The 7,995-nt window shown below is 29.6% G+C and overlaps 1 non-coding gene across 2 annotated transcripts; it reads right to left on the reverse strand.

The window, feature by feature from the left end:
* Window positions 1–2,856: 2,856 nt before the first annotated feature.
* On the reverse strand, window positions 2,857–7,143 carry LOC107867742. 2 transcript variants are annotated; one of them, XR_007054473.1, is made up of 4 exons: window positions 6,949–7,143; window positions 6,788–6,860; window positions 5,644–5,794; window positions 2,857–3,669 (listed from the first exon to the last, which is right to left on the reverse strand). It is a non-coding gene; the product is annotated as an uncharacterized LOC107867742 (transcript). The 2 variants fall into 2 exon arrangements; XR_007054474.1 differs by lacking the exon at window positions 6,788–6,860 and having other exon boundaries at window positions 6,861–7,137.
* Window positions 7,144–7,995: the final 852 nt, after the last annotated feature.

Below are 7,995 nucleotides of genomic sequence, written 5' to 3' on the forward strand. Positions count from 1 at the left end.
TCTGTGTTACATTCATTTGGGAAAGTGCTAAATAACCATAATTTTTTGGCTTAAATTTAGTCATAATTGTAAAAAAATTTACATAATTTTAAGTATATCATTTTCTCAAATAAATTCTCTCCAAATTTTCTTAATAAATGCATAACTTTTTTCTATTTCCTAAACTTGTTGAACAACTAAAATTGATTTATACAAACTAATTACTAAATTTAAGGTACATATATTGTGTATTAATAACTTTTCATGTAACTTAATTAAATATAATTTAAAAGATAAGAAAACATGAGTTTATAACCTCATTCAACAGGTAATTCTAATTTAATTTAAAAATTAAAATAATAATAATACAGTTAATTAGTTTTGCTAAATAAATAAAAAAAATACAAGCAATTATATAAAATTACAAGAAGTAAACATTGAGAAATAAAAAGAAAGGAAATAAATGATATCAAGCTAACTAAAAACTAAATCTCATCTGAATTTTGCTAAATCATATCGAAAATATAACAAAGGTCCAAAACAAATTAATTATACTAGTGTAATCGCACGTGCCTTGCTAGTGTAATTGCACGTGTAACATTTGTTTATTTAAAATTAAATAGTTTTATCTATTACGGAATTTTTAATAAAGTATAAAAAATTCAAATCATTCTTCGAAGATCCTTCAAATAAACTAAAGTTTTTTTTTTTTTTAAGTCAAGGTAACTAAAGTTTTTTTATTCCCTATATTTTCTTCGAAAAACATAATACATACGTATATGAAAACCTATTATTTTTTCTTTAATCTTTTAATAATGATTTTATTTATAAAATATCTAATGAATTGTGCTAAATTATTCGAGAACCAAAGTTTCGTATGGAAATTATATGTTATTTTTATTTAATATTTTAATAATAAGTTTATTTATAAAATATCTTTATGTTACGCCAATTTGATAAATTGCAGATCATTACCTATATATATTACGTACTAAACGAACCTCCAATTAATTATTTTTAAATTATTATATTTAAATATAATTAAATAATATTTAAATATAATTTATGAAATATTTCAATAACGACAACTCAACACACTTTAGAACTAGTAAATATTTCATTAACGACAACTCAACACACTTTTACATGCAAATTAAAATCTCTAGATAACTTATTTACTTTAGTGATATTTTTTCTTTAGAAAACAACTGATCTTTGTAGGCAATTATATATAAAACCTGAATGCTCATCTAGGAAAATAGTATGAGAATTTATTCTTAATAAGTTAATATATTTTTTTACAAAAATAAAATTATTTATTTTGGTTAAATGAGTGTGTTGAGTTAATATGTTTATTATTATTTTTTAAATGATGGTTTACTGATATGACATGCTAATTAGAAGAGGAGGGAACTTTTGAGGTATTTAGTGTTTTTTTGAGAAAAATATTAATAACTGAGTGACATTATTATTTTAGCAAAAACAAAAAGTGATTTTTATAAACGACTCCAGAAACATTGATAACAATCCAAGAAAATAACTTTAGAAAAAATTGAAAGTTTAAGTAATGATAAAAGATTTCTAGGCATGAAAATTTCTTCTCAATAAATTAATATATTTTTTAAAAGAAAATAATAAGAATATAATTTTGACTAAATAAGTTTGATGATTTAAATAGGTCTATTATTAAAACATAATAATTTAATAACATGGCCTTCCAATTAGAAGAGAAAGGGTCGTGTGAAATATTTTTTTTTTTTTTTTGAGGATAATAATGATAGTTTAGTCATATTATTTTCTCTAAAAAGATAAAAATAACTTTTGTAGGGAATTCAAAAATAGAGTGACCATTCAGAAAAATAAACTTTGAAAAAACATGTCAAGTCTTAGTATTGATAAAAAAAACTTAAGGATAAAAATTTCTTTTTAATAAACTAATGCATTTTTTCATTAAAAAAAAATAGAATTATAGTATGATAAATGAGTTTGATGAGTTAAATAAGTTTAGTATTTAAAAAAAAAAAAATAGTGACATGACATGCGAATTAAGAGAGAAGAAGACTTTTGAGGTGTTTAATATTTTTTGAGGAAAAAAGTGATAGTTGAGTGATATTGTGATCCTAAATGAAACATAAGTAATAGTATTTGAAGGAAATTTTTAAAACTTGGGTGACATATAGGAAATTCACTTTTAAAATTCTATTTTCGTACACTAATTTTCATATTCTTTAAAAAAAAATTATAAAATCAAACTAGATAAAATAAAAACAAATAAAACAACTTAATTTAATTTTTCAAAATATGTACAAAGTATAAACTATACATAATTAAAAGTTGAACTAAAATTAAACAACTTCAAACGTACAAAAAAATAAAAATATACCTAGCAATTAATAAATAAATTTGTACTCATTAATTTTTATTTATTTTCTTAATTACATACTAGTACATTTGATAATTATTTAATTATGTAATTGTCAATTAAAAAATTGTTCATTTCTAAAACTTAAGGTAGGACGAGTTGCCCATTGTTCATTAAATGGACCTTAACCAATCACTGATTATTAGCTCGCATAATCATTCATTAATTATTTATTTGACAATTATTTAATTATATAATTGTCAATTAAAATAGAATACATAAATTGTTCATTCTCATGTATTGACATAGTTTTTAATGTATTGATAAATAGTTATTAAATAAAATAATGTTAGAAATTCAAATTTAGGATGAAAAGGGCAAAAATTTCTAAAAACTAACTAGTTTATAGTGTGAATAGAGTTTTTTACTATTGTGGCCAAATTGTGGCCAAAAAAACTTTTCCTCAATTGACGGTAAGAAAAAAACAGAGCATACATCAGGGCAAAACAAAGAAATCGAATAAAACTATGTAATAAAAGGACGGTACGTTACGGTAAGACTCGATTGATTAAGATCAAAATAAGGAAATACAGTAAGGTAAGTGAAGACGTAGTTATTAACCTTTGGGATTTTCTAACAGTCAACAGAGGGTTGAGATCCATTGGTATGACATCGAAGAAGTGTTCAATTTTCTCGACTGCATTATCCTTGCCCTGGCTGTCATTTCCTCTCTTTATTGGACTTAGACTCTCCTTGTAATTGAAAACCCAACAACCAGTAATGCTAAGGTCCAGCTGAAATCCAAGATCTGTAACTTGTTTTGTTGTAGGTTCATATAGCACAAGCTGTGAAGTTTTTGTGATTTCGAAAATCATCTTATCATCCTCCCAGATGCAGGGTTCCACAAACCCAGGCGGACATCGTCTCCATAGAATTTTTTCTGCATTAAGAATAAGCCACCAACTGGGCCAGCAACACACGTGAAATCAGAGACCCTCGGAAGCTGAAGCAGAATTTTTTGTTCAGGGGTCACACCTGGAATTATTTTTTTAGGGAGCAAGGAGAATACAACAGACTTTACAATGGAGTGTCCTTTTGGTGCTACTTCCAAGTTACAAATGAGGAGACTGGCATGATTGTTCTTGTGATGAAAATGCTTTTCTATGAAACTCGGACTTTTGATGAGAGCATACCAATGCTTGCACACACATTTGAAACGCAAGAGTGACTCCACAGGCAACCTCAGTAGAATATTAAATAATATTAGATCTTCCGGCAAAGGACAATGATCATCCATACTGGTGCTCATTTGCTCCCCAGTCTCTTACCTGGAAACATAAGCAGACCTCTGGTTTAGAATAAACAGAATGAAACAACTTACAAACATATTGAAAGAGAACAGATCTAGAAAATATACATCCTTAAGATTATATAAACTGCAAAAAAACAAAAAAATCAAGCAGCAGCATTACCATGTGATCAAACTGAAAATACAAAAACAAATAGAAAAATGGACAGATGGGGACTCATTGAAGACGACAATTCTGTAGTATATGCCTAATAACACAGAAGGGAAAAACTAGACAAAGAAAAATGAAACCTCATAAGGGAAAACAAAAAATAAAAGCAGTGGCGGACCCAGGATTTCAAGGTTGTGGGTGCTCAAAAAAATTTATAAAAAATAGTATGTTGTTGTAGGTTTCCGAACCCAGAAAACTGGACACCACCCAACCATATGTTTGTTCACTGGGTGCATTTTAATAAATTACACCATTTATTCTGTGTTTTTTATATAATTATACCTAATCTACGTTGAATTTAGTGGGTGCCGGAGCACCCCAAAATTACACGTGGGTCCGCCCCTGAATAGAAGTACCATGTTTGAAGCTGCAAACTTCAACTTCTTGAATAGGTACATATATAGACACTCAAACATAGCCTTAGCTGCAGCTGGCACATAAATACTCGAACTTTGAAGGTGCACATCTAAACAACTCAACTTGCTCTCAATGACAACAAAGCACTCTAACTCGTCCCCACTTTATCTCGTGGACCCACGATGGTGACTTTGTACATAAATTTTAGAGGTATCTAGTTGATCATTTTGTAAGTTGGAGTCTTTATAATGACATATTAGAAACAAGTTGAGGTACCTAGATGTGCATACTCAAAGTTGAAGTATTTACTTCTCACCTAAGCCCAAGTTTGAGTGTTTGTTTATGTATTATGCCTTTTGAAAATATATACACGGGAAAGACAAACTATATAACTTTTAGCTATGTGTGGTGAGGGGCGGACCCACATGTAGTGTTCCGGGTGTTCGAGCACCCATTGACCCAGACGAAAACTGTATATTCTTAATACAAAATTTCTGAAAATTAGGATATAAAGAGGGAAGAGCACCCATAAGTCAAAACGTCTAGCGAGGGCTTTGATTGAGAACTCGATTTAAGGAACGCGGTTGGGGGAGGGTTCAAGGTTTGATTCCCAGATAAAACGATCTTCTTTTGCTTTTTCTTACATGACTTCTTCTTTTCTCCCATAAAACTTGTTTTCTTTCTACTTTTTTTTAAATACTTTCTTTATTCTTCTTCTTCTTCTTCTTCCTTTTTTTTTACTTTCTTTGTTCACTTTTTATTTTTCTGAAGCAAGTTTCTTAAATGTTTTTTTCGTTAACTTTTTTTAAATTATTATTGTATTCAAATAAGTAATTTTTGCTTTTTATATTTTATGGGTTGCAAATTTATGTTAAAAGGAAGTTCAGCACCCACTATCTTAAAATCCTGGATTCGTCAATGTGTGTGGTTCATTTGTTCATTATCATGGTGCCTCAAAGAAGTAACACATTTGTTAGCCTGGAAGCAAATGGTTGCCTATAAAACCATTTTCGGGTGTTGAATACTAAAAGCTGATTTTCATTTCGAATATTATATAGTTTCAAAAGCTATCTCTAACTAAGAAACTTACCCAAGTAGAAGATAGAAGATTGGAGAAACAAAATCTAGAAAAGTCTTCTTAAACTAAATGGAGGGAGTAAAAAACAGAAACAATAAAGATAACAACAAATTTAAGTAAAGAATTAGTAATTTGCTTCTTCCCTCTACATCTCTATGCAATTTTCCAAGCAATTTAGGGAGCAAATTAACTTAGCACAACTTGCTAATATTTCGAACAAATTGAAATTTGAAAGATGCTACGAATTGTCAGTGTGTGGTGGTGGTGAGGGGGAAGCCGAAACCCTATATCACCAAATTAAAAAAAAAAAAAAAGTATAGAAATAAAGCGAAATAGTGAAGTCTAACCTCATAGAGCTGATAAAGAAGAAGTGCGATTCTGACAAGGAAAAGTCAGAGAAAAGTGGAGAAATGAAATGAGATGGATTGAGTGGTGCAGGTGGAGGTACAACACTTGACAACTTCTTCAGGTTTTCCACAGGAGGTCTTTTTCTGCGACCTGAATATACCGTCAATTTCTTTTTATTTTTAAGAAGAGACCCAAATATATTATGTATGTAAAAAGTAACATATAAAGGCTTAGTTTATTATATTTGGGCAAAATGGTTCAGTGAACTCTTGTATTATGTTTGTTTTTTAATGTGATACTCCTATTTACATGTTTGTCATCTATACCCTTGAATTGTCATCTATACCCTTGAACGCACAAAAAAACAATATTTTAAATCCTTTTGACCATTGACCAGACCTATGTGACATTAAAATGGCTAACTAGGACAAAGTGTGTGATTACACGCACGTGAGGTGCAAGTGGGAATCAAATTTTAGTCAATTTTATATTAAGATAATCTTAAAAATTAAAAAATAAAAGTCCCCCAACTTTTTAAATTTAAATATATTCTTAAAAATTAAAAAATAATAATTTTTTTTTTTAAAAAAAAAGCCCCCTCCCCAGCCCCTCTCACGTCCAGGCCCCCCACCCCCCCTGCCATTGCCATTGAAATTGCACACACAACACAAGCTTTCTAGTTGAAACGAATTTGCTCATATGGCTTTTTCTAGTGTTGAAAAAGCCTTAGGGTTAAAGTGCAGTGTTGAGGAGGCTGTTGATCTTTTTTATTTTACTTTGGCTTCAACATTTCACACCTCCTAACACCATCTACCAGCCCCCGCCCCCACCGCCGTCCACTAGTCCCCCACTCCTACCGGCTGCCATGGCCATCAGCACCACGAGCAATAGAGCTAAAGGATTGCAACCCCAACTGAAAAATTTCATAAAGGCTAAATCCTTGCTTTAATTACAACCAACCCAATTGCAGTCTTCTCAAAAAACACCTAAATCATAAATTTTCCAACAAAAATCTCACTCGGATTTTCAAGAAAAAAAACTCAAGGAACAGTAGCATCACAAAACCAATAGAGCAAAGAGCGGAAAATCTCACAAAAGAACACCTAAATCACAAACTTCCCAACAAAAATCTAATTGACACACCTCAGATTTTCAAGCAAAAAACTCAAGAAACGCCAGACATCAAACACCATCCAAAATCAATACATCAAAATACCTGAAAATCCCACAAAAATTCAAGTCTTTACTTCCCTATTACAGTATCCAAATCACAAACTTTAGAAAAACAATCTCACTAATCCCACCTCATAATTTTCAAGCAAAAAATATAAGAAATTGTAGCATCACAAAACCAAAACACCTGAAAATGGAGGTTATTAAAATGGAGATTTATAAGGAAAAGAAGAAAGAGAAGAGAAGGTAGAAAAAGAAGAAGAAGAAGAAGAAACAGAGAGAGGGAACAAGGAAAACAGATAAAGAAGAAAGCTTCACTTCATCAACAGTGAGGGAAATTAACCGTATGAAGAAGAAAGCTTGTTGATTTTATCCTTTTTTTTAAATTATTTATTTTAATATTTAATCTTTTTTATATATAAAAATGAAGTGGAAGATGACATGGTAGCTGACGTGGGCCGAATGTGTTACACTTACCGAAAAATTGTTTAAAATGTTGCTTTTTAGTGGGTTCAAGGGTCCAGATGACAAAAATGTAAGTAGGAGTATCCACATTACAAAATGGACATAGTACAAGGGTCCACTGAACCATTTTGCTTTATATTTATGCACTATATATTTTTGAGAAAATTGTTCGAGTTAGCCACTATTGAGCTTTTATTGCCACTTAAAGCCTAATTTTTAATTAATTTCAAGTCATAGCCCCCTCTTGTATATTAATTATTCCTAATTACAATTCATAGCCTTTCTCATGTATTTTTTCTATTTTTCTATTTTCTATTACGCTCTTCTTTTTTTTTCCTTTTTCAATTTTTTTCTTCGGTTTTTCTTTTCCTTTTTTTGTTGCTTTCTCTTTATTTTTTCTTTTTTCACATTTTTCTTTTTATTTTTTTATTCATTTTTTTCTTTTTCATTTTTCTTTTTTTTTTTTCTCCTTCTTGTTTTTGTATTTTTTTCTCCTTCTTTTTTCTCTCATTTTTCTCCTTTTTTTTCTTTTCAATTTCTCTCCTTCTTTTCATTTGTGCGAACTAACAAATATAAATACAAGTGCAAACTATAAAATACAAATACAAATGCGACGTTAGTAAGGAACTCGCAACTCAAGAATGGTGGAACATTTAAAGATATAATTATGTTTCGATATATGAGTATATAGGTGTTTTTAATTAAATTAGTGA

The sequence above is a fragment of the Capsicum annuum genome, chromosome 4, assembly GCF_002878395.1.
Source record: "Capsicum annuum cultivar UCD-10X-F1 chromosome 4, UCD10Xv1.1, whole genome shotgun sequence".
In the NCBI taxonomy this organism is placed as follows: Eukaryota; Viridiplantae; Streptophyta; class Magnoliopsida; order Solanales; family Solanaceae; genus Capsicum; species Capsicum annuum.